The 25157-nt window shown below is 46.2% G+C and overlaps 1 protein-coding gene across 8 annotated transcripts in view; it reads left to right on the top strand.

Moving 5' to 3' along the window:
- Positions 1-5397: 5397 nt before the first annotated feature.
- Positions 5398-25157, top strand: part of CHD8 (chromodomain helicase DNA binding protein 8) — a 132692-nt gene continuing 112932 nt past the window's right edge. For 5 of the 8 annotated variants that reach the window (XM_058180335.1, XM_058180339.1, XM_058180342.1 and 2 more), the window contains exons 1-2: positions 5400-5580; positions 8680-8740. The gene's annotated coding sequence lies outside the window, so the exon portion shown is untranslated. Of the gene's footprint in view, positions 5581-6062; positions 6086-8679; positions 8741-25157 lie in introns of those variants that run through there. The other 3 variants (XR_009154843.1, XM_058180337.1, XM_058180336.1) reach the window with 3 other exon arrangements.

The following is a 25157-nucleotide window of genomic DNA, read 5'->3' on the forward strand; positions in this document are numbered from 1 at the left end:
TATCTGGCTCTTTTTCCGCGGGTGAGGGAAGCGAAGGACTTATACCAGGGGTCGGCAACCTTAAACACTCAAGGAGCCATTTGGACCCGTTTCCCACAGAAAAGAAAACACCGGGAGCCACAAAACCCCTTTGACATCTAAAATGAAGATAATACAGCATATATCGTTTTTTACCTGTATGCTGTGTATAAAAAAAAAAACTATAATGTGTTGCATTTATGAAGTCGATGAACCGCTACAGAGAAAACAAATTTTTATTTGGCATGCAACAAAAACATTTTGAACTCCAAAAAAAAAAAGGTGGGTCAAAAAGCTCAATAAATCACTTGCCGGCGGGTGTCACACATTGGCGGTTGTGATGCCTATTTTGAGCGACTGGGAGCCACAGCAGAGGGATGAAAGAGCCACATGCGGCTCCAGAGCCACAGGTTGCTGACTCCTGGATTATACAAAAGGATTTGTTTCATATTCTGCCACGGGAATTCTTTTAACACAACTTTCCAATGGAGGAGGTAGTCCTTGACTTAGCAACTACTGAGGCCGAAAGTTGTGGCTAAGCAAAAACAGCGGTTAAGTGAGTTTTGCTCTACTTAGCGACCTTCCTTGCTGCCGCCGTTAAGCAAATCACTGCAGTCGTTCAAGTTAGCAACACAGTTGTTGAGCGAAGGTTGCAAAAGGCAATTGTGTGATCCCAGCACACGGCGACCGTCATAAATATGACCCGGTTGCCAAGTGCCCAAATTTTGAGCACTTGTCAATGGGGTTGCTGCAATGGTCGTTAAGTCTGAAAAATGGTTGTAAGTCACTTTTATCTCTGCTGTTGTAATTTTGACTGATCACTAAACAAATGGTTGCAAGTCAAGAAATGGTAGTCCTTTTAAGTACTACCTCTTAAGTAGGAAAGGACTACAGAGGAAAAAACATTAAACCACAAAATATTTTAAAGGCCAATCTCCGCAGATATTTTTAAACGCAAGGATGGTGTTTGTGACAAACATAACCAACATTTAAGGTTGCCTTTAATGGTCCCATATTTAATTGTTCTCCAAGGTCTTCAGCTGTCCGGCAACTTTTTCACTGGAGATGCCAAAAGGATCAGAACCAGGTTTAGACGCGCTGATATTGAGCTATGTTGGAACAAACCTGGGGTTTGGTTATTCTTGGTTGTTTTCAGTAGTAGGTTGCTGCCGATTCGGACCGGTTTGAGCGAACCGGTAGTTCCGACCAACGGCTGGCACCACCCACCTGCCCTAGCACTATCACATCCTATCTCCGTGATGGCAAACCTACGGCACGCGTGCCACAGGTGGCACACAGAGCCACATCTGTAGGGCACGTGACCATTGCCCTAGCTCAGCTTGATTTTTTGGGCCTTCCGGGACCACCGGAAGTCAGGAAACGGGTTGTTTCCTGCCTCCGGAAGGGTGGGGAAGGCCGTTTTCGCCCTCCCCAGGCTCCTAGAAAGCCTCTGGAACCTGGGGAAGGTGAAAAATGGGCCTTCCGGTCCCACCAGAAGTTGGGAAATGAAGTGTTCCTGGCTTCCGGAGGGCCTCCGTGGGGGTGGAGAAGACCGTTTTCACCCTCCCCAGGCTCCAAGAAAGGCTCTGGCACCTGGGGAGGGTGAAAAACAGGTCTACCAGGCCCACCGTGCCATTGCGTGCCAAAGGCGGGGGAGCGTGGGAAGAGCGCGTGTACATGTGCGGGGGCAGGGCGCACTGAATTATGGGTGAGGGCACACTTGCCCATGACCCCCCCTGTGCTCTCCCCCTGCTTTTGGCACACGATGGCAGAAAGGTCACATCACTGTCTTAATATAATCACCGGGTTTTTGATGCCACTCACATTTTCGGTTCCGGGTAAACCGGTTGTTAAAATCGGCAGCCGTCCCACCACTGGTTGTTTTGGTTATTTCAAAAATAAAACTAGCTTCAGCTATTGGCTAAGTTATGACACAAACGTTCAGGGAATCAAATTGCAACCGTATGCATTTATGTGAAAGTAATCGCTGTCGACCACCACCGATCCCTTCTGAGTATATGCCAGGAATACTTGATTATACATTATTTTTAAAAAGGACTTTTGCAGACTGCAATTTTAGTTCTGAAAGTGGGGAAGTTTTTTTTTTTCCTTTTCACCGACGGTCCCCGATGTCCATTTTAGAAGCGGCGTTCCATCCTACTTCGCAGAGTCAGCTTTTTCTGAAGTCTAAATTCCAGGTTTCGTTTCAGAAAAGCGATTGGCTTTTTAAAAATTGTACCTACCTTTTTATATATATATATATATTTTTTATAAATCATGGGCTGTCTTTTTAAAACAAACTTGCAGATATAGCGCACAGTGAGCGCGGACAATTTTAAAAGATTTTAAAATACTATTTTAACGACGATGGAAGTGCCATCAAGTCATTTTCATCTAGCAATCACCTAGATACCATGAGCATAAAAAATAATATTGCATATAATGAGTGTGTGATATGCCATGACTTGATTTTTGTCCCTTATTGAGCTCATCTCAATGTCTGTGACTGAGATTCTCAAAGGTCCCAAAGGTGTTTTCCTTTCAAGAGGCAACTGGATTTTCTGGTTTTTCTTTGAAAACATTTCGCTTCTCATCCAAGAAGCTTCCTTGGATGAGAAGCGAAACATTTTCAAAGGAAAACCAGAAAGTCCAGTTGCCTCTTGAAAAAGCACCTGTGGGGCGAAATGAATTTCAATTGTAATACTTGGTATCGTGCCAGTCAAAACTTGCGAATGTCTTCCAGATTCAGTCTTGGTTTCTCTATTATCTCCGCTCAGAAATAAGCTCTATTCATTTCACACAAAACGCAAGTGGTCCTCAACCAACGATTGAGCCCACAATATCTGTTGCTAAGTGAGAGAGTTAAGTGAGTTTTTATGATCTTCCTTGCTACAGTTGTTAAGGGAATCCCTGCTGTTAAGCTAGTAACACACTTGCGAAGTGGATCTGGCTTCCCCCATTGACTTCGCTTGTCAGGTCGCAAAAGGGGATGGCATGACTCCAGGACACTGCAACCGTCATAAATACGAGTCAGTGGCGAAGCATCTGAATTTTGATCACGTGATCCTGAGGATGCTGCATCGGTTGTTAAAGCAGTGGTGGGATTCAAATAATTTAACAACCGGTTCTCTGCCCTAATGACCAGCTGGAGAGGCGTGGCTTGGTGGTCATGTGACCGCATGGGTGTAACCAACACGTCACTCACATCGATGGGCGCTTCGCCTTAGCTGTTACAATGTTATAAGGGTTAACCAGAGAGACAGATTAGACTAGGAAACAAGAATGTTGTAATTCCTTACAGGATTAGCCCTGTAAAGTGAAAAAACGAAAACAAATTGAGATTTCTTCCAACAACCAGTTCTCCGAACTGCTTAAAAAAGTTAACAACCAGTTTTCCCAAATAGGTGCGAACTGGCTGAATCCCACCACTGGTTGTAAGTGTGAAAAACAGCCATGTCACTTTTTTCCGTGCCATTGTAACTGAATGGTCACTAAATGAGTTGTTGTTAAATCAAGGACGGCCTATATCATTCTCATCTTTTAATGACCCCATGATCCCTTGCTGGGTAGAGTCTGGGCAACTGAATGGAGTGGAGTGTTTTAATGGCCGGATGCCCTTCCTGTCGCCAATGCAGAGTTTTGTTCAGCAGATATATTCTCATTGTACCCAAAGAGAGAAATATCTGCCTAGGATCGAATTCACAGCCTCCTGAATGTGAGGTGAGAGCTCCACCCCTAGGCCATCGCACCACCCAAGGACGACCTGTTTAACATATGAAAATTATTTTCTGGGTGCACGAGGGAGATGCGGCGTTGATCCGACGGGTGGATGGGATTCCCACACGTGGAATTTGGTAAGACAAATCCCATTTTTTCCATCCGGTCGTCTGAACGGTCGCTCCGACTCTTGCGCCCGATTGGTTCATCGGGTTAGAGCGCTGAGAAGGGCTGAAGTTCTCGCTCCCAAACCTCGGAAACGGCTTTCCCGCCCTGTACAGTTAGTCCTCGACTTACAACCGTTCATTTAGTGACCGTTTTAAAAATGGCAACGGCAGGGAGGAAGAAGAGTGACCCATGACTGTTTTTCACACTTACGGCCATTTTTCACACTTATGACCCTTGCGGCATCTCCCTGGTCACATGATCGAAATGCAGCTCTTTGTTATACCATAAGAGTGACAGTCAGAACCAGGGGTGAAATCCAATTTTTTTTACTACTGGTTCTGTGGGCGTGACTTGGTGGGCGTGGCAGGGGAATGATATTGCAAAATCCCCATTCCCACCCAACTCTGGAGCCAGCCAGAGGTGGTATTTGCGTAGTTCTTTGAACTACTCAAAATTTCCGCTACCGGTTGTCCAGAACCTGTCAGAACCTGCTGGATTTCACTCCCTGGTCAGAAGGGACCTTGGCGGTCATCTAGTCCAACCCCCCTGCTCACGCAGGAGACCTGTACCAGGGATTGGAACCGCCCGAACTGCCGACCTTTCTGATCGACCAGCTCGGTGTCTTAGCCACTGAGCCACCTAGTCGGCTTTTGGTTCCTGTTTCGCATTTACGACGCAACTTGTTTCGCATCGACGACGGTTGCTGTGGTCACGTGCGGCGATCGGCTTTTGGAACCTTCCGACAGAGCCGGATTCGCTTTCAACGGGCCGCGTCGCTCTCGTTTTAACGACGGCGACGGTTCACGTAAAACGAACGGTGGCGAGGAAGGTCGTAAAACGGGGCAAAGTTCATTTCACGGGCGGTCTCCACAGAACATGGGCGGGGGTGGGGCTAATGGTGGTCGTAAGTCGAGCACCCCTGGGAGGAAAGGCTGGCAGCCCCGCCTCCTTTTCGGCAAGGCCTTTTTTTTTAAAAAAAGCGCCGGAGTCACTTCGGTGCGCAGCTTCCGGCAAGCCCGGCCTTGACATCCCCCCCCTCCCCCGTCCCGCCATTCATTCCCGGGCCTGTAATAAAAGCAGGCGATCCAAGATGGCTTCCCCTGCCTAGGTGACTAACCCAACTGCCTGATTGCGCGGGGGGCCTGAGAGCCGAGGAAGCGCAATTTCCCCGCAGGCCCCGCCGCCTCTTCCTCCTCCTCCTCTTAACGACAGTCGATTTGATACCGAGCCTTCAGTCCATTGCCGTGGAGGAGAAGCAAATCAGGCGCTTGTTTAGACACCTTCCTCTAAGGAAGGCCCTACCCTCTCGCTTCCACCTCCACCCCCCTCCCTTCCTCCGCAGCGAGCGGGCGAGAGACTTCCTGGAAGTCTCTCAACCTAACTTGCTGGCTCGCTTCACCCGGCTCCTCCCTCCCCCGGCACGCCGCCTCCGCTTCCGAACCTCAATGGCTCTTTTCGGCGGCGAGCCGTCGCCGAAGCAAGCGTGGTAGGCGGGGCTTCGGAGGCGTCGGGTGGGCAAGTTAGGTTGCACCGTCCATGCTCGGCTGCCTTGTTCTCGCTTCTCTCTCCCTCCGAGAGGGGAGGGGGCGGGAGGAGTGAGCGGCTCCTCCAAAAAAAAAAAAGGGCGAGGCGGAGGTGGGGAGAACCCCCTCCACCCACCCCACCCACACCTCTCAGGTAAGACCCCGCTTTTTTTTTTTTTCCTTCCCCCTTCGCCGACCCACACGAGGCTACGGGAGGGAGGGGGGGTGCTATTATGGGATGGCCCTTCCTCTTTGCAGGATGCAGGCCCGATGCAAGGGTAGTCCCCTTCCCTCCTCCTCCTCTTGCTTTACGGGGAGCGAGAGGGGCCAATTTTGGTCGGAATAAAAAAAAAAAAGGAATCGAAGCTGGGCTTTGCTCGCTCTCGCCGTTTCGCCCCCCCCTCTCTTTCTCTTAATGGTTGAAAGGAAGGAACCATCGAGACTCGGCTTAGCAAGAGGAGAGAGAGGGAGGGCGATAGAGAAGGGGGAGATAGAGTGGAGGGGGGGAATCCTTTTCCCTATATTTCACCCCCCCCTCCCCACTTTTTCAGCCGGGGAAATCTCGGTTCGGCCCCGGTGCAAAGGATGCTGAAGGCGGGCTGTGGTGGTGATGGTGGGAATGCCGGGCTCCCTCGGGCCTCTGGGAGGGCCACGCAAAGGTGGGTTGGCGGGATGCAAAGGCCTCGGAGGCCTGGCGGGTGGGCGGGGGAGGGCAGGCCTGATGCGCAGGGTGGGGGGAGGGAAGAGAGAGAGAGACTCCAGGGTCCATGTGGCTGTGGAGGGGAAGGCGGGGTGGTGGTGGGTCTTCCTTGCAGGTGGGCATCCGTCAGGGGCGGCCTGAAACCTCCACCCCACACCCGGGTGGGCTTCATTCATAAATGAGGGGGGGGGTTTCCCTCACAAGCCATTTCCCAAGCTGCTGTTGCTGCGGTTGTGTGGTTGTGTGTGGTTTGTGCTTTTGTGCCTTACAAAGGCTGCTTCACCTGGGGTGGGTGGGTGGATGGGAGACCTACCTGCCTTCTTTCCAGACAGAAATGCTGTGTCATGGTTTCAGTAAGGGGTTGTTCCCCCCCTCCCACGAAAAGGACAGGATATATTATATTATATTATACTAAACTATACTATACTAATACTATACTATACTATACTATACTATTACATTACATTACATTACATATATTATACTATACTATACTATACTATATTATAACATTACATTACATTACATTACATATACTATACTATACTATACTATATTATAACATTACATTACATTACATATACTATACTATACTATAACATTACATTACATTACATATATTATACTATACTATACTATACTATACTATAACATTACATTACATTACATTACATTACATTACATATATTATACTATATTATATCATTCTCCTATATTTGAGGAGGAGGAGGATGGTGGTGGTGGTTGGTTATGGTTGGTGGCACAGCCAACCAGATATTCAGACTGGGGGTTTGGCATTGTTTTTTGGGGTTTGTTTGTTTTTATTTTTTAATTTTTTTAGTCTGCCTGCGGAGTTTCTTTCCTGGGGTGACAGGAGGAGGAGTATTAATAGTATTAATATTAGTAATATTAATAGTATTTATAAGTATTAAACCTTCAATTCGATTCGCAGTTTGGGACCGGTCAAGGCTTTTAAACAGTTCAAATCCTGTTAAAAGTAGCATCTGAGTATTTTTAGTAGGATTGTTATTAATCTTCAGTTCGCAGTCTGGGACTGATAACACTTCAGATCCTAACCAAGGACCTAAGAGCTGTTAAGGTAGCATCTGAATATTATTGGTATTATTAATCTTCAATTCACAGTCTGGGACTGGTAAAAGCTTAACAGTTCAAATCCTAACCAAGGACCTAAGAGCTGTTTAGGTAGCGTCTGACTATATAGGCAGTTCCAATAGGGTGGGTTTTTTACAACATCAAAATATTCAGGTCTTAAGAAGTTCAAAATTTCCATGTATCTAGGCAGCCCCTTTGGGTATTGCTCCAAGGGTTCCTATTACTGTTGGTAAAATCATTGATTTTCTTCCTCCATAAATGTCCAACTTCAATTTGCAAATCACGATATTTTATTTTCTCCAGCTGTTTCTCCTCAATTTGTGCATCACCTGGTACTGCAATATCAATGAACCAGACTTATTCTTTTCTTTTCCACATTAGTGATACCTGGTAAAAACAGTTCAGGTAGGTCCTAACCAAGGACCTAAGAGCTGTTAAGGTAACGTCTGAGTATATATGCAATTACTAGTAGGGTTGGTTGTTTTTTTTTTGGGAGGTTTTTTTTTTGCAAAGTCAGAATATTCTGACTTTGAATATTATTATTGATAATAATTTTGGCACAGGTAGCCAGATGCTCACAGTTATCATCATCATCATCATCATGCAACTCCATATTTGTCTAGTTTCTACTCCTCCAAAGGGGAACATTGCTGTCTTCTCTCTCAGTTTAGGCTGGGTGGGTGGGTGAATCCATAATTTACTTTGGTTTGGCTGAAAACTAGAACTTCTGACCAGAAAATTGCAGCTGGAATACATTACATTCATGTTTTCTCAGACCAGAATATGACCTTGAGCTGCTCTGTTTTGAGATTGGGAGGTGGGGGGTGGGGGGGAAGAGAGAAGTGAGATTACAAGCCCATATATTTTTTTTTTGGTAACTCTGCTTGAATTAGGTGTATTTGTTGGAGAAAAAGGTGTATCTTGTGGTTTTTCAAAAGAGTGTCATCAAAATATGGAAATTCTCTACCGTGCTTCCCTGAAAATAAAACCCTGTCTTGCATTTTTTTGAACCCCGAAATAAGCGCTTGGCCTTATTTTCGGGGAGGTCTTATTATTTTGGGGCACGTGGAGCAAGATGGGGCTCCTCTTGCCATCTTAATCTGATTTCCAGCTCTGCATTTACATATTTTTTGGGGGGGTTATTTTTGGGGGAGGCTTATTTTAGCGCATGTGCTCAAAAGCCTGATTGGGTTTATTATCAGGGGATGTCTTATTTTTGGGGAAACGGTATACCTACCAGTATATTTGTGCTCTGGTTAAGCATGCTAGACTATAATTCCCACACCACCTCAGCCAGTGCAGGTTGTGGAGAGCCGGCTTTGACCTTGGTGCGGAATTTCTGAAAGTATTCTCGGAAAAAAAAAAAAAAGCAAAAAGTGTTACAGACACAGTCATTTTCTTCCAGCTCTGATTGTTTCTGTTTTCTTTTTTCTTCTGCAGAAAGCAGCTGCAAATCAATGCTTTTTACATGGAGGGTAAATTCTGTTAGATTTACCGTTGGGTAAGTGTAGCTTTACCGTTGAACGGCCGAAAAGCTGTTTTTATTCCGTCGGTGTCAAAATAGGTGGATTTTAAAATGACAACGTCTATTGTGTTTTAAAGGGACGCAGTGTCTTAGTGGGTAAGATGCTGAGCTTGTCGATCGAAAGGTCGGCAGTTCCGCGGTTCGAATCCTGAGTGCCACAGTAACGGGATGAGCTCCCGTGACTTGTCCCAGCTTCTGCCAACCTAGCAGTTCGAAAGCATGTAAAAAATGCAAGTAGGAAAATAGGGACCACCTTTGGTGGGAAGGTAACAGCGTTCCGTGCGCCTTTGGCGTTGAGTCACGCCGGCCACATGACCACGGAGACGTCTTCGGACAGCGCTGGCTCTTTGGCTTTGAAACAGAGATGAGCACCGGCCCCTAGAGTCGGGAACGACTAGCACATATGTGTGAGGGGAATCTTTACATTTACCTTTTAAAATGTCCACGTCTATTGTGTTTTAAGCCGAAACAGAAAGCCGTGTTACTGGAGAAAATCAAAAATAATAACTCCGTGACCTCAGTGCAAGTGTGCTTTATTAGAAATGCTCTCTTTAAATGAGTATGAAAGGGCAGCTTTGGGGGAGTTTTTTGCAGTTGAGAATGTATCTTTTCGTTTTCGTTTTCGGTATTTCTAATAATACAGAGGCACAGAAGTCCTGTGCACTTTGAAAGCAAAAGGGCCTATCCACCTGTAAGTGGGTTATAAATCTGAAATGTTTCTGACCTGTTTTCGTATCCGGGTCTCCAACACTGAAAGCATTGTTTCCCCTTCTTTAAGGGGAAGAGACCGGGGCCCATTTGTCTGAAATGCTATAGGATTTCCTGCTCAAGCAGGGGGTTGGACTAGAAGACCTCCAAGGTCCCTTCCAACTCTATTATTCTATTAATCTATACCTGTCAGTTCTTTCTTGACAGCCAGCTTATTGTGCCGAGAGGTAAAAAGTCAGTAGCAAGTTAAAAAAGCCACTTGTCTAAAATGGTATACGGTTTCCTGCTTGAGCAGAGGGTTGGACTAGAAGACCTCCAAGGTCCCTTCCACCTCTCTTCTGAATTATATTAAAAGGATCGCTTTTCCACTATCCTCTCCTTAATCTTTATTTTGCCATAATCATTACTCTGTGCTTTTTTCGTTACAATGTAGAGCGGTAGTAGTTAAACAGTGAAATAATACAAAAACACTGCATTTGTATATGAGTGGACTATGTCTTGATATCCAAAGATGGAAGGGCTGTATTTGTATCCTGTGCCTATAATTTGGGGATGCGGTGGCTCAGGGGCTAAGACGCTGAGCTTGTTGATCGAAAGGTCGGCAGTTCAGCGGTTCAAATCCCTAGTGCCGTGTAATGGGGGTGAACTCCCGTGACTTGTCCAAGCTTCTGCCAACCTAGCAGTTCGAAAGCACGTAAAAAAATGCAAATAGAAAAATAGGGACCACCTTTGGTGGGAAGGTAACAGCGTTCCGTGCACCTTTGGCATTTAGCTTTGCCGGCCACATGACCACAGAGACGTCTTCAGACAGCGCTGGCTCTTCGGCTTTGAAGCGGAGATGAGCACCGCCCCCTAGAGTCGGGAACGACTAGCACGTATGTGCAAGGGGAACCTTTACCTTTACCTATAATTTAAAGAAGGGGAAACACAGTGATTGGGGTTGGGAGAATCTTCGAAAAGGAATCTGGAGAGGACTTTGTTCATCTTGGTGAACCATAACCAAATACTGGACCTCTTCCCCTTCCAAAAGGAAGGTCCTTAGTATTTCATGATCGATTGATCCATTTTCTGGGTGTAAAAAAAAAATTACTGCTATTAATGCCATTTAGATTTGTACTGGTCTGGTCTGTGAATGGGATTGCTGATGGAAGGGACTTGCCCCCTCGACCCTCCAAATGGATGGAGATCTTGTGGGATCTCTTTCTTGGTTGGGTTTCAAAGAGTCTTCCCTATCCAGTTGCCTTCCAGATGTGGTGCACGACACCTCCCATGACACCATAGTCATGGCGGTTGAGGATGAACCACCTGGGGTGATCTGGAGAACGGTCAGTTTGAGGAAGGCGGTACTGTCCATCCCTTGACCATCTCTTCCACCCCCGATTCAAACAAGCCAGAAGCGTCAATTAATATACCAGTGGAGAATGGGGATTTTTTTTTCTTGTTTTATCTTCCAAATCTGGCCACACCCTGCATATTTAGAAAGGGTAACAGTAAACAGTGAGCAACAGCGAAGAGAAGGAAAGCTCAAAGGAGCCATCATTTCAGATACCAGGTGATTCAAGCACGTTGGACGTATCAATAATTGAAATAAACACACACGACTCTGCAGAAGGTTGCTAGCAAACTTGGGGTTTTTTTTGTTTGTTTGCTCCTTCCTGGAAGGACTGCCAAGTATGGAGATCTGCCCCCTTCTGCCTTCACCTTGGGAACCTAAAACCTGTGGCAAGACAGACTTCCTCCGTGTCGCTCACAGCAGGAAGTGCAAACAAATCTGGGAATCTCAGCGGGTTGCACAGGATTGAATTACCCACGCTTGGGGTCTAGTGTTTTAGAGGGTCTTTGACAGATCTTGTAGGTCTCATGATCCGAAAAGAGCTTGGATGCTGGAGATTTACCACATTCCCGTTGTGATGGCTTAGACTTTTTAGCTCTGTCCATCCAAATGTCCCAGGTTCCAGTTCTACCCGCTGAAGAGGTGGTTGGCAAAACCGTAAAGAGTTTCTCTGGTCTGGGAGCTATTTTATACCTCCTTAACATACATTAGTGGCCAAAATTGTGGAAACCTTTTGGGAGAAGTGTATTTTCTAAAACTAGCTAATAATGCCACCTTTTTTTTTTTTTTGGAGTAGTACCGTAAAATTATATATCGATGGAAAGATAATTTAATCAAGAATGTAAGGCAAGAACTTTTATGAAGGATTTGCTATTAGAATAGCAGTTGCAATATAAAGAAGAGAAGCGAAACATGTAGAAAAAAATGAGATAGACAAAAATGATCACCATAGAAAAAACGAGATATACAAAAATTATCACCATGTCAGTTAATACTCCGTTGGGTAACCTTTAGCATGACTTACGGCCTTACAGCGTCTTCCCATGGAGTGAACGAAGTCTTTTAGTTCTGCAGCTGTTATCATGTGAAACCAAGATTGAAGGATTGCTTCTATTAACTGGGTTTTATTGCTGGATCGCTTCTGACTAACAAATTTCTTTAGTTGGCTGCATAGATTTTCAATTGGGTTAAGGTCTGGGCTATTCCCAGGCCATTTTAGCAGTGGAATATGATTATCTTGAAACTCCAAAAAAAAAAAAGTGGTGTTATTAGCCATTATACCTCCAAAATACACTTTTCCCAAAAGGTTTCCACAATTTTGACCACTACTGTATAGGAAGTGAAAAGGCTATTCTCTTCGTTGGCCAATAGGGAACTGGTTATTTAAAAAACCGCTTTTGTAAATTAAACCACTTCCATTCGTTATTAATTTCGAACGGTGAGGCTGCCCTCGTAAGCTTCAGGCTCTTCTTTAAGTCCTCTGAGAATTAACCTCCCTGCATTGTTTTTCAATTGGATTATAGGCAAGGGCTTTTGACACAGCATTGTTGATGGTGTGTCGTTTTGCTGGGTGTCCACAATAAAAGTCCTCTTTTCTCTTTTCTTTTGCAATTTTAAGCAAAGCGGCTGAGCAAATAACGCAGGCAAAAAAAAAAAAAATCATCATTGTATCTCTTGGGTTATGTATTTCAACCCAAACGGCATCAGGTGTAAGATTGCCACGTGACAATTAGAACGGTTAATCAGTAGAATGGCTTGCCTCAGAAGTTGTGGGCGTTCCATCTCTGGAGGATTTTAAGAAGAGATTGGACAACTAGCTGTATGAAATGAAATAGGGCAGGGGTGTCAAACTTGATTTCATGGAGGGCCACGTCAGGGTTGTGTTTGACCTTGGAGGGAGCAGGGTGGACGTGGCCAACTCAACATCACTCGTGTCGGGGGTGGCCTTAGGGCTCTGCCAGCGAAAATGGGCTCCCGAGCTCCGTTTTCAGCTGTGACGCCCTCCTGCAATCCTCTGCCGGCAAAAACGGAGCTTGGGAGAGCCGCCCACGGCCCTTGCAAGCTCCGTTTTCGGCTGTGACGCCCTCCTGCAATCCTCTGCCGGCGAAAACGGAGCTTGGGAGAGCCGCCCACGGCCCTTGCAAGCTCCGTTTTCGGCTGTGACGCCCTCCTGCAATCCTCTGCCGGCGAAAACGGAGGTTGGGGGGGCCGCCCCCGGCCCTTGCAAGCTCCGCTGCTGTGACGCCTCCTGCAATCCTCTGCCAGCGGAGCTTGGGAGAGCCGCCCACGGCCCTTGCAAGCTCCGTTTTCGGCTGTGACGCCCTCCTGCAATCCTCTGCCGGCGGAAACGGAGCTTGGGAGGGGCCGCCACGGCCCCTGCAAGCCCCGTTTTGGCTGTGACGCCTCCTGCAATCCTCTGCCGGCAAAAACGGAGCTTGGGAGAGCCGCCCACGGCCCTTGCAAGCTCCGTTTTCGGCTGTGACGCCCTCCTGCAATCCTCTGCCGGCGAAAACGGAGCTTGGGAGAGCTGCCCACAGCCCTTGCAAGCTCTGTTTTCGGCTGTGACGCCCTCCTGCAATCCTCTGCCGGCAAAAACGGAGCTTGGGAGAGCCGCCCACGGCCCTTGCAAGCTCCGTTTTCGGCTGCAACGCCCTCCTGCAATCCTCTGCCAGCAAAAATGGAACTCAGGAGGGCTGTGTTTCACTGGCAGAGGCACTGCGGGCCAGTCTTTCATTGTTTCCAGGGCAGCCCCGCAGACCAGATCTAAGCACCCCGCAGGCCGCATCCAGCCCCCGGGCCTTGAGTTTGATACCCCTGGTATAGGGTCTCCTGCTTGAGCTGGGAGTTGTTATTCCAGTATTTGTTTCGGGCATGGTTGCTTTTCCAAATCGGCAGCTTTTTGGCTTTATAGGGAAGATCTGCAATTGGCCTCATCAAACCTCCATGATGTTGTCTTTTGATCAAACGTAGCTGAGGAACCGGAGCTGAAACACAAAGTATAGCAAGAATACGTTAACCTAAAGTCGTACATATGCCGAGACTATAATTCCCAGAGTTCCCTAGCCAGCATGATTATTGCTAAGAATTCTGGGTGATGCAGTCCCAGTTGATGAGACTGGACAGCCATTTGTCTTGAAACGGTGTAGGATTTCCTGCCTGAGCGGTGGGATTGGACTAGAAGACCTCCAAGGTCCCTTCCAACTCTATTATTCTATGAATCTATACCTGCAGAAGTGTCAGGTTAGAGAAAGCTGAACACAAGTCTGTTTTTCCAGATTCTGGAAACCTTGAGAGGTGAGCTCTTGTGGTTTACAAAAGAGGAAGTTTTATTTATTTATTTATATTTATTTATTTTGTCACAACAGTATATATAAGCATAAGCATGAAAGTAACTATATAATATATAAGCATATATATATAAGCATAAGTATGCAATAACTATATTGATTGGATATAATGAAAGAAAACAATAGGACAGGAACGGTAGGCACGTTTGTGCTCTTATGCACGCCCCTTACTGACCTCTTAGGAATGGGGTGAGGTCAACGGTAGACAGCTTTTGGTTAAAGCTTTGGGGATTTTGAGAAGAGACCACAGAGTCAAGTAGTGTGTTCCAAGCATTAACAACTCTGTACAGAAGTCATATTTTCTGCAATCAAGATTGAAGCGGTTCACATTAAGTTTAAATCTATTGTTTGCTCTTGTATTATTGTGATTGAAGCTGAAGTAGTCTTCGACAGGAAGGACATTGCAATAGATGATTCTATGAGTTAAACACAGGTCCTGTCGAAGGCGGCGGAGTTCTAAGTTTTCTAATTTGTTTTAATTTGATATTTAATTTAATTTAATTTAATTTAATTTTAATTTGATTGGTAATTCTTTGAAATGACTGGAACTCATGGCTTTAGCTAAGGAAAAGACTAGTGGTTAAAGATAAATAAGTACAGGTAGTCCTCGACTTATGACCGTGGTGGAGCCCAAAACTTACACTGCTAAGTGAGACTTTTGCGAAATGAATTTTGCCCCATTTTGCGACCTTTCTTGCCACAAGGCCGTGGTGGCTCAAGGCTATAAGAAGCCTGTTATTAAAACCAGCTGCCTGCAATTACTGCAGGTTCAAGCCCGGCCCAAGGTTGACTCAGCCTTCCATCCTTTATAAGGTAGGTAAAATGAGGACCCAGATTGTTGGGGGGGCAATAAGTTGACTTTGTAAATATACAAATAGAATGAGACTATTGCCTTACACACTGTAAGCCGCCCTGAGTCTTCGGAGAAGGGCGGGATATAAATGTAAACAAAAAAAACAAAAAACAAAACAAAAACAAGTTGTTAAGTGAACCACTGCAGCTGTTAATAACACGGTTGTTAAGTGAATCTGGCTTCTCCGTTGACTTTAATTGTCAGAAGGTCGCAAAAGGGATCACAGAATCCCTGGACGCTGCTGTCGCAGGGGTGAAATGCTCCCGGTTCGGACTGGATCGGCTGATCCGGTAGCGATGGCGGCGGGTGGTTCAGAGAACCGGTAGCAAAAATCCCTGCCCCCCCCCCCCCCGAATGCCTGCCTGGTCGCCCGCTTGCCGCTTCTTTTAAAAAATGCTTTTAAAAGGTTAAAAAAAAAAAGGCTCTGACGATCGCGTGGCTCAGCTGCCTGATCGTCCGAGCCTTTTTTTTTTTTTTACCTTTTCAAAGCATTTTTTACAACCTATTTGGCCGAATAGGTTGTAAAAAAAATGCTTTTAAAATTTTTTTTAAAAAATCACATGCCGCAGCTGATCGTACACCCCCCCCCCCGCGTGATGTTCTACTTACCCCATGCCTCCTTTTGGTGTGCGCTGCGCATGCGCTCCCGCAGCGCGCCTGCGCAGCCAGCGAACCAATAGTAAACACGTTCAGATTTTCCCACTGTGCTGTCGTCATAAATATGGCCAAGTGTCTGAATTTTGATCCCGTGGCCCTGCGGAAGCTGCAGCGGTTGTAAGCGTGAGTACGTTTTTCAGGATTGTAACCTCGAACGGTCACTAAATGAAACTTGTAGGTCGAGGACTTACCTGGATTTGATAGCTTGCTTCTCTTCTTGCGCGTTTCCCAAACACCCCTCTGCGGCCATGAGAACCTCACAGCTCGTAGGTATATTCGGCGGAGAATAAAAAGAGACATTGTCATGATTTTTAGAAAATTGGGCCACGAAACAGCGGAAAAGCTGGTTCCGTAGTCCGTGTGCCGTATCTACCCTACCCGTGGCAATCCTCAGCCTTATCTTTTTGTGTTTTCTTCCTTGGTTGCATAGGGACCGAAGGAAAGGAAAGTATGATTTCTCACACAATCTTCCTTCTCTGCCAGAACATTTGAGAGAACAATTTAAAAACAATAACACCAACGTAGCTCTGTGTTCTTTGCAGTTTCCCCACGGCCTTGAGGCTGAAAAGCCTCTCTTTAGAAGCTTATAAATAGTGGTGGTGGGGAAATAGAAATAGTATAACAAGAGTTGGAAAGGACCTTGGAGGTCTTCTAATCTAACCCTCTGCTTAGGTAGGAAAGCCTAGATCAGTGGTGGTGAACCTTTTCGCTGTGGTGTGCCAAAAGCGTGGGGGAGGGGTCGCGTGGGCACGCGTGTGTGTCCATACCCATAATGCAATGCGCCCCGCACATGCACGTGCTCTCCCCCCCCACTTTTGGCGCGCGATGGCACAGTGGGCCCAATAGGCCCGTTTTTCACTCTCCCCAGGCTCCAGAGACTTTCTCAGAGCCTGGGGAGGGCGAAAACAGCCTTCCCCACCCCACCCCCACCCCCCGAGGCCAGAAACGTTTGCTGAACTCCGGTGGGACCGGAAGACCCGTTTTTCCCTCTCCCCAGGCTCCAGAACTTTCCAGAAGTCGGGAAACGGGCTGTTTCTGGCCTCCGGAGGGCCTTCGGGCAGGTGGGGAAGGCTGTTTTCGCCCTCCCCAGGCTCCTAGAAAGGCTCTGGAGCCTGGGGAAAGTGAAAAACAGGCCTTTCCCATCCCCTCAGAGGCCCTCCGGAGGCTGGAAACAGCGTGTTTCCTGACTTCCGGAAGGCCCGAAAATCACCTGGCCAGTGTGTGCATGCACGCCGAAGCTGAACTAGGGCAACACTCACGGCCCTGTACCATTTCAGACAAATGATTGTCCAATCTCTTCTTAAAAACCTCCAGGGTTGTAACATTCACAACCTCTCTGGGGGCAAGTTGCTCCACTGATTAATTGTTCTGTCAGAAAATTTCTAGGTTAGTTTTAGGTTGCGTCTCTCCTTGATTAGTTTCCCTCCATTGCTTCTTCTCCTGCCTTCAGGTGCTTTGGAGAATAGCTTGATTCCCTCTTCTTTGAGATATTGGAACACTGCTATCATGTCTCCCTTAGTTCTTCTTTTCATTAAACTAGACTTACCCAGTTCCTGCAACCGTTCTTCATATGTATTATCCTGCAGTCCCCTAATCATCTTAGTTTTTATTTATTAATTTATTTATTATTTAGATTTTTATACCGCCCTTCTCCCGAAGGACTCAGGGCGGTGTACAGCCAGATTAAAACAGAACAATATACAAATTAAAACCACAGTTAAAATAATGTATTCTATAAATGGCCGAAAATGAAAACTGTCAAATTTGACCCATAAATAAAATACACCAATTAAAATTATTAAAATTTTAAAAATTTTAAAAAATTAAGCCAGTCCCGCTTGAATAAACAGGTACGTTTTCAATTCACGGCGAAAGGTCCGAAGGTCAAGTAATTGACACAAACCAGGGGGAAGTTCGTTCCAGAGGGTAGGTGCTCCAACAGAGAAGGCCCTTCCCCTGGGGGCCACCAGCCGACATTGCTTGGCGGGCGGCACCCTGAGAAGACCGTCTCTGTGTGAGCGTACGGGTCGGTGGGAGGCATAAGGTAACAGCAGGCGGTCCCTAAGTACCTGGGCCCTAAGCCATGGAGCGCTTTAAAGGTGGTAACCAACACCTTGAAGCGCACCCGAAAGACCACAGGTAGCCAGTGCAGACTGCGCAGGAGTGGTGTTACCCGGGAGCAACGTGTGGCTCCCTCAATCACCCGCGCAGCTGCATTCTGGACTAACTGAAGCCTCCGAGTGCATTTCAGGGGTAGCCCCATGTAGAGAGCATTGCAATAATCCAGACGAGAAGTGACAAGAGCGTGAGTGACCGTGCATAAGGCATATTTGCTCTTCTCTGCACTCTTTCTAGAGTCTCCACATCTTGTTCTCCTTTCTGGTGACCAAAACTGGGTGCGCTATTCCAAGGGTGGCCTTACCCCAGGGCATTATAAAGTGGTATTTATAATAACGATTAACAAGATGATTTGCAGGGTGGCGTGTACTGATACAGACAGCACTGCCCTGTATTTCAAGACAACAAAACAGCCATTGAATTTTCATCCCTAAAGATGCAGAGCAATGGCGGTGCAGCAAAGATGCAACAAAGATGCAGACTAAATTTGGTGGGGGGGGGAGGGGGGGTTGCAAAAGAAGTGACCTCTTGACAGGTATCGCTGCAGCTTGGCACAACAACACTGCCCAGTTCTGCAGAATTTTAAGCAGGGATGAAAAATCTCGTTGTATGCGGTCCGCAGTTCTTCGGTAGCCCAAAGAATGTTTCTCAAGGTCAGCCTTCTTAAGATTAGGATTGAATGAAACACGCCCACCCCTTTCTTTGCTTCTTTTTTATTATTATTATTATTATTATTATTATTATTATTGACTCACCTCCTGAAAGTTGATTAAAGCAACCAGGGATGCTGTGCGTAACATTGCGAGCAGGTGTGTCTGCTTACGTGTACAGAGGGAGTCCTCGACTTACGACTGCAGTTGAGCGCCGCCGCCCCCCCCAATTTCTGTCACTATGCAAGGCAGTTGGACGGTGAACCGTGCCCCCGTTGGACAAATCTTTTGGCCATGGGGGTTAAGCGAAACACCGCAGCCGTTAAGAGAAAGATGCAGTCGTTAAGCGAATCCCCATTGAGTTCTGCATGTGGAAAGCTGGCTGGGATGGTTACCATCGGCGATCATGTGACCCTGGAACAGGGCAACCATCACAAATACATTTTGTTGTTGTTCGTTGCGAAGTTGTGTCCGACCCATTGCGACCCCATGGCCAACGTTCCTCCAGGTAAGCTCATGCCGACTGCTTCAGTGACTCCATCCAGCCACCTCGTTCTCTGTCATCCCCTTCTTTTTTTGCCCTCAATCTTTCCCAGCATTAGGCTCTTCTGCAGGGAGTCCTTCCTTCTCATTAGGTGGCCAAAGTATTTGAGTTTCATCTTCAGGATCTGGCCAAAAGAGCAGTCAGGGTTGATCTCCTCTAGGACTGACTGGTTTGATGGCCTTGCAGTCCAAGGGACTTTTTTTTATTATTTCTTTTTGTCACAACAGTATACACAAACAATTGTCATAGATAAAACAACATATCTTGAAGAATATATATATATATATAAAGTAAAAAAAATATGCATCAACTATATTAATTCGATATAATGAAGGGAACAATAGGACAGGAACGGTAGGCACTTTTGTGCTCTTATGCACGCCCCTTATAGTCCTCTTAGGAATGGGGTGAGATCAATAGTAGACAGTTTTTGGTTGAAGATTTTGGGATTTTGAGTAGAGACTATGGAGTCAGGTAATGAGTTCCAAGCATTAACAACCCTGTTACAGAAGTCATATTTTCTGCAATCAAGTTTGAAGCGGTTGACATTTAGTTTGAATCTATTTTTTGCTCTTGTAATATTGCGATTGAAGCTGAAGTAGTCTTTTATAGGAAGGATATTGCAATAGATGATTTTGTGTGTTAAACACAGGTCATGTCGAAGTCGACGGAGTTGTAAGTTTTCTAATCCCAGGATTTCAAGTCTGTTGGTATAAGGTATTTTGTTGTTTTCGGAGGAGTGAAGAACTCTTCTAGTAAAATATATCTTTACTCGTTCTATTGTATTTATGTCAGAGATGTGGTATGGGTTCCAGACGGATGTGCTGTATTCAAGAATAGGTCTGGCAAATGTTTTGTACGCTCTAGTTAGTAGTGTAGAGTTTTTAGAAAAGAAGCTGCGTAAAATTAGGTTGACAACTCTTAGGGCCTTTTTCGCTATGTAGTTGCAGTGGGCTTTGGCATTAAGGTCATTTGATATGAGAACTCCAAGATCTTTGACAGGGTGGGGGTCATCAGTTAGGTAATGGCCATCAAGTTTGTACTTGATGTTAGGGTTCTTTTTTCCAATATGTAAGACTGAGCATTTGCTGGTTGAGATTTGGAGTTGCCAAGTTTTAGACCAATCAGAAATTAAGTCGAGGTCTTCTTGAAGGGTAGAAGTATTATTAGTGGTATTAAATAGTTTGACATCGTCAGCAAAGAGAACACAATAACTTGAGATGAGGTCACAGAGATCATTTATGTAGTATGAAGAGTGTTGGTCCAAGAACACTACCTTGGGGAATGCCACTTTTGACAGGAACAGGATTTGATATAGTGTTGCCAATTTTGACTACTTGTTGTCTGTTTGACAGGAAGGCATTTATCCAATTGTGAAGAGGTCCCGAAATGCCGTAGGATTTTAGTTTGAGGAGTAGTTTATCATGTACTACTGAGTCAAAACTTTGCAGACGTCTATGTAGATTGCATCTATTGTTTTTCCTTGATCAAGGTTGGTAGTCCATATGTTTTTGCAGTGGAGAAGTTGTAGTTACAAGACAATTGTTTTCTGAAACCAAATTGTTTATTAGAGAGAAGGTTGTTTGTTTCGAGATGGAGTGTAATGGATTGGTTGATGATGGATTCCGTTACTTTGCATGAGACACAACATAGAGAGATAGGTCTGTAATTTTCAACAAGGCTTGGATCTCCTTTTTTGAAGATAGGGATGACTGTGGCTAGAGACCAGAGTTTTGGAAGGGAACAAGTTTTGAAGGCTTTATTAAAGATTATGCTTAGGGGTTCAGCTATATTAATTGAAAGTTTTTTTTAAAAAAGTATGCACCTAGTCCTTGCAGGACTAAGTATACACATAGACTCGCAGGAGTCTTCTCCAGCACCATCGTTCAAAGGCCTCAATTCTTTGGCGCTCAGCCTTCCTTATGGTCCAACCTTCACAGCCATACATTGCAACTGGGAAAACCATGGCCTTGACTAGACGCACTTTTGTTGGCAGGGTGATGTCTCTGCTTTTTAGTACGCTGTCTAGATTTGCCACAGCTTTCCTCCCCGGGAGCAAGCATCTTTTAATTTCTTGGCGGCCAATACATAACAGTTGCCAAACGCCCAAATGTTGGTCACATGACCGTGGGGATGCCACAACGGTTGTTAAATGGGAAACCACCCACTGAAACGACCATTCGGGGGATCATTCAACGTTACGATGGCACTGAAAATAAAGTGACTTATGGTCACTTTATTTTCAGTGACATTGTAACTTGGAATGACCGCTGAATGAGTTGTAAGTCGAGCACCGCCGTATAATCACTCACACACCCAGAATTTCTCTCTCTGTCTTTCCTCACTCTAGTGAATCACCACACTATAAAAAAAGACGTTGAGACTCTAGAAAAAGTGCAGAGAAGAGCAACTAGGTTGATTAGGGGATTGGAAACTAAAACATACGATGAACGGTTGCAGGAATCAGGCATGGCTAGTCTAGTGAAGAGAAGGACCAGGGGAGACATGATAGCAATCTTCCAATATTTGAGGGTCTGCCATAGAGAAGAAGGGAGGTCAATCTATTTTCCAAGGCACCCGAAGGCCAGACAAGGAATAATGGATGGAAGCTGACCAAGGAGAGCTTCAACCTTGAAATAAGGATGAGTTTTCATGCTACACAAAGGAGCGGCATTATTTATATAAGAAAAGTACTAGGCTACCCAACTTGGAACAGTTGAACAGCTCTATGCCGCATATAATAGCAATAGCACTTAGACTTATATACAGTGCTTTTACAGCCCCTCTCTAAGCGGTTTACAGAATCAGCCTCTTGCCCCCAACAATCTGGGTCCTCATTTTACCCACCTTGGAAGGATGGAAGGCTGAGTCAACCTTGAGCCTGCTGAGATTCGAACTGCCAAATTGCAGGCAGCCAACAGTCAGCAGAAATAGCCTGCAGTACCGCACTCTAAGCACTATGCCACTGTGGCTACCTCAGATGGTAGGTAGGAAGAAGGAAGGAAAGAAAGAAAAGGGGAGGAAAGGAAAGGAAAGGAAAGGAAAAGAGAAAGAAGAAAGAAAAAAAGGATGGATAGGTAGGTAGGTAGATTAGATAGATAGATAGATAGATGATAGATTGATAGATAGATAGATAGATAGATAGATAGATAGATAGATAGATAGATAGATAGATAGATAAGGTAGGTAGATGATAGAGAGGTAGGTAGGTAGGTTAGGTAGATAGGTAGATAGATAGTTAGACAGACAGACAGACAGACAGACAGACAGACAGAGACAGAGATGAGAGAAAAAGATTAGATAGATAGATAGATAGATAGATAGATAGATAGATAGATAGATAGATAGATAGATAGAAAGAAAGAAAGAAAGAAAGAAAGAAACTGACATGGGCTGCAATGTTTTTAATTGGTTAAAAGGTTCATTAAATTTAACGTTAGGGATGCAGAAGAAATTTAATAAAAGCGCTAATGAAAAGGAATTAACAAGAGCTCACTTAGAAAAAATTCCTTCCCCCCCCCTCCACTTGGGTAGGAATTTTCAAGATGATCTTAAGAAACAGGCCTGTCCTGTCTCAGAATGAACCCCCCCCCCCTCCTTAAAGAGCTCTCGAGGTTCCTGAGTCATTTCCTCAGCACCCAGATTAGCCAAGGGTGAACTGATCAAGCCTGACCTGATTTAAACTTTAAATGGGGTTACACCCCCAAAAAACCAACCCCTGCATTAAGAATGCCCAGATACGGGCAGAGGGGTGAGATTTTTATGTGTTTATTTATTTATTTTTTTAAAAAAGAAAAAGCTGGGAGAGACGACGGGCTCCCCTGCACAATAACACACTCGCGTATCAGTAGGTATAGAGGACCTTGACGGTTGGGGTATTTTTGTGCTGTTCTTTTGTGTGTACCTTGGAGCGCTCGCTCACTCGCTCGCTTCGGCTCCCGAGTTGAGCAGCACTCCGGCAAAAAAATGACATACAAGGAATGAGATGAAAGAATGCAAAGGAGCAGCCCCTGAGGAGGGGGCAAAGCTGCCCCCCCACCTCTGCAAGAAGAACGGGAAGAAGGCAGGCTGACTGGCTGGCAGATGCTTGTGTCTGGCTAGCTGGTGTGTTTGTGTGTGTGTGTTTGTGTGTGTGTGTTGCGGGGGGGGGGGAGAGAGTACTGGCAGGCCCCAGCTCCTCCTCCTCCTCTTCCCTCCTCCTTGTGCTGTGTGCTGGAGCCCAGGCTCGGAGGAGGAGGAGCTGCTGCTGCTAACCAGGCTTGGGTAGGATCCGGGATCCCCGCTCAGGGTTGGTGGGAGACCTTGAGGGCAAGCAGGCGGGAGTAAGAAAGAAAGCCACGTCCAGCAAAAAGGGGAAATGGGGGTGGGGGGAGGAAGGAAGGAAGGAGGGGGCAAAAATGCAGATGACGAGAGCTTGGTAAGCGAGGGAAATTAGAGCTGCCCCCCCCCTTCCCAGCAAAGCTGGGCGGAGGCATTGGTGAGGAATGGTGCATACAGATTTTGTGGGGTGAAGGGGAAGGATGTGAACGACAGCAGGTGGGGTTTGGTGGGGTGGTGGTGGAAAGAGAGGTGGCAGCTTACCTGCGGCCCTCCGTGGCAAAGAAGGGGGAGGGGAAGAGAGAGAGAGCGTGGCAGGGTGGGTGGAAGAGACACCGGAGGGGAGTGACAGATTCCCCCCCCCCAGTGGAATGGACAAGGATTAAAGGAAGAAAAGAGGAGGCTGAGGAGGAGGAAGAGGATGTCGGGAGGGCGGCTGGGCTGCAGGTGGAAAGAGGAAGGGGCCTGGATATAGAGGAAGGGGGGAGTGTGGAGTAATTGCCAGGCCTGGCGGTGGGGAAGGGGGGGGATGTTGAGGAGGAATTGATACGCCTCCCTCCCACCCCCCCAATGCATTGCCACGAAAATTATGGAAATGTAGAGGCGAGAAAACAGCCCCTTGTGGAGGTGATTCAGAGGAAAAATCTGGTGGGGTGGGGGGTATGCAGATCAGCACAGGTTTCCAGGGTTAAGGAAGTGGAAGGAGAAATATCGGTAGCGGTTGGTAGGTGGTTGAATCCAGGGGTCCCGGGTGCTCTCTTGGCGATTTTCTTGCAGACGTTTCACGAGCCAAACTAGGTAACGTCATCAAGGGGAAGTTTGGAAGCGAAGAGAAAACAAACATTTAGGTGACGGGGGCTCAGCCGAACGAAGAGATACCACTTGGGACAGGAGGTCGCAAAGGGCAGCAAAATGGAGAAAGAGCGCAAGCTTTGGACTCCGTGGGAAGGTGGGGGGGAGGGATCCGGTTATTTTCCTGTTTGAGGCTTCTTCGTATCCCTAGATCAGCACCTCCCCCCCCAATCTTTTGGGGGCGCAAGGAACCGGTTCCGTGAGAGAGTTGTTTTTTCCCCGTGGACCGGAGGGCACGTGGTTTCGTGCCCCGCCTCCATCCCGCGGATGGGGTTTCGCTTGTTTGCGTGGACCCGTTTCTGGCATGCCGTGGCCCGGTGCTGGTCCACGTATCAGGATTGGGGGGGTGGAGGAAAATCTCTGCCCTAGATCACCCTGGTCAGTTGAAGGGTCAATTTTGAACTCTTTGGCCTGTGAGGTAAGGAACCCATGTGTTTTATCTGCGGAGAGTATTTTGAGATTAAATCCTCCTCATCCATTCCCAACAGGGTCAAGATCTTAAAAGACAATTTGAAAACCAGTATTATCTTCTGAGGAATGTTAGAAATAATGTTTCTAAACCTCTCGCGTTTCCCTCCCTCCCTCCCTCGAGATCAGTCATGATTTAAATGGTAACATGCAGTTCATTTAAACTCTTTATTTTTTAAAAAAAAGAGATTGGAAAAACCTTTTTTTTTTTGGAAATGGTTTAGGGCAGGGATGTCCAAACTTGGCCCCTTGAAGAGTGGTGGACTTCAACTCCCAGAATTCCCCAGCAAGCAACTTGCTCATGTTTATAGCTCATGCTGGCTGGGGAATTCTGGGAGTTGAAGTCCACCATTCTTCAAAAGGCCAAGTTTGGACACCCCTGGTTTAGGGTCTTCTGCTTCAGCAGAAGGGGGGGGGACTTTGGGGGGGGTTGGACTAGAAGACCTCCAAGATCCCTTCCAATGCTGTTATTCTAAACGAGGACTCAGGTGGTTGGGGGCAAGAGGCTGACTCTGTTAAACTGCTTAGAGTGAGCTTTAAAAGCAC

Source organism: Ahaetulla prasina, chromosome 4 (assembly GCF_028640845.1).
Source record: "Ahaetulla prasina isolate Xishuangbanna chromosome 4, ASM2864084v1, whole genome shotgun sequence".
NCBI lineage: Eukaryota > Metazoa > Chordata > Lepidosauria > Squamata > Colubridae > Ahaetulla > Ahaetulla prasina.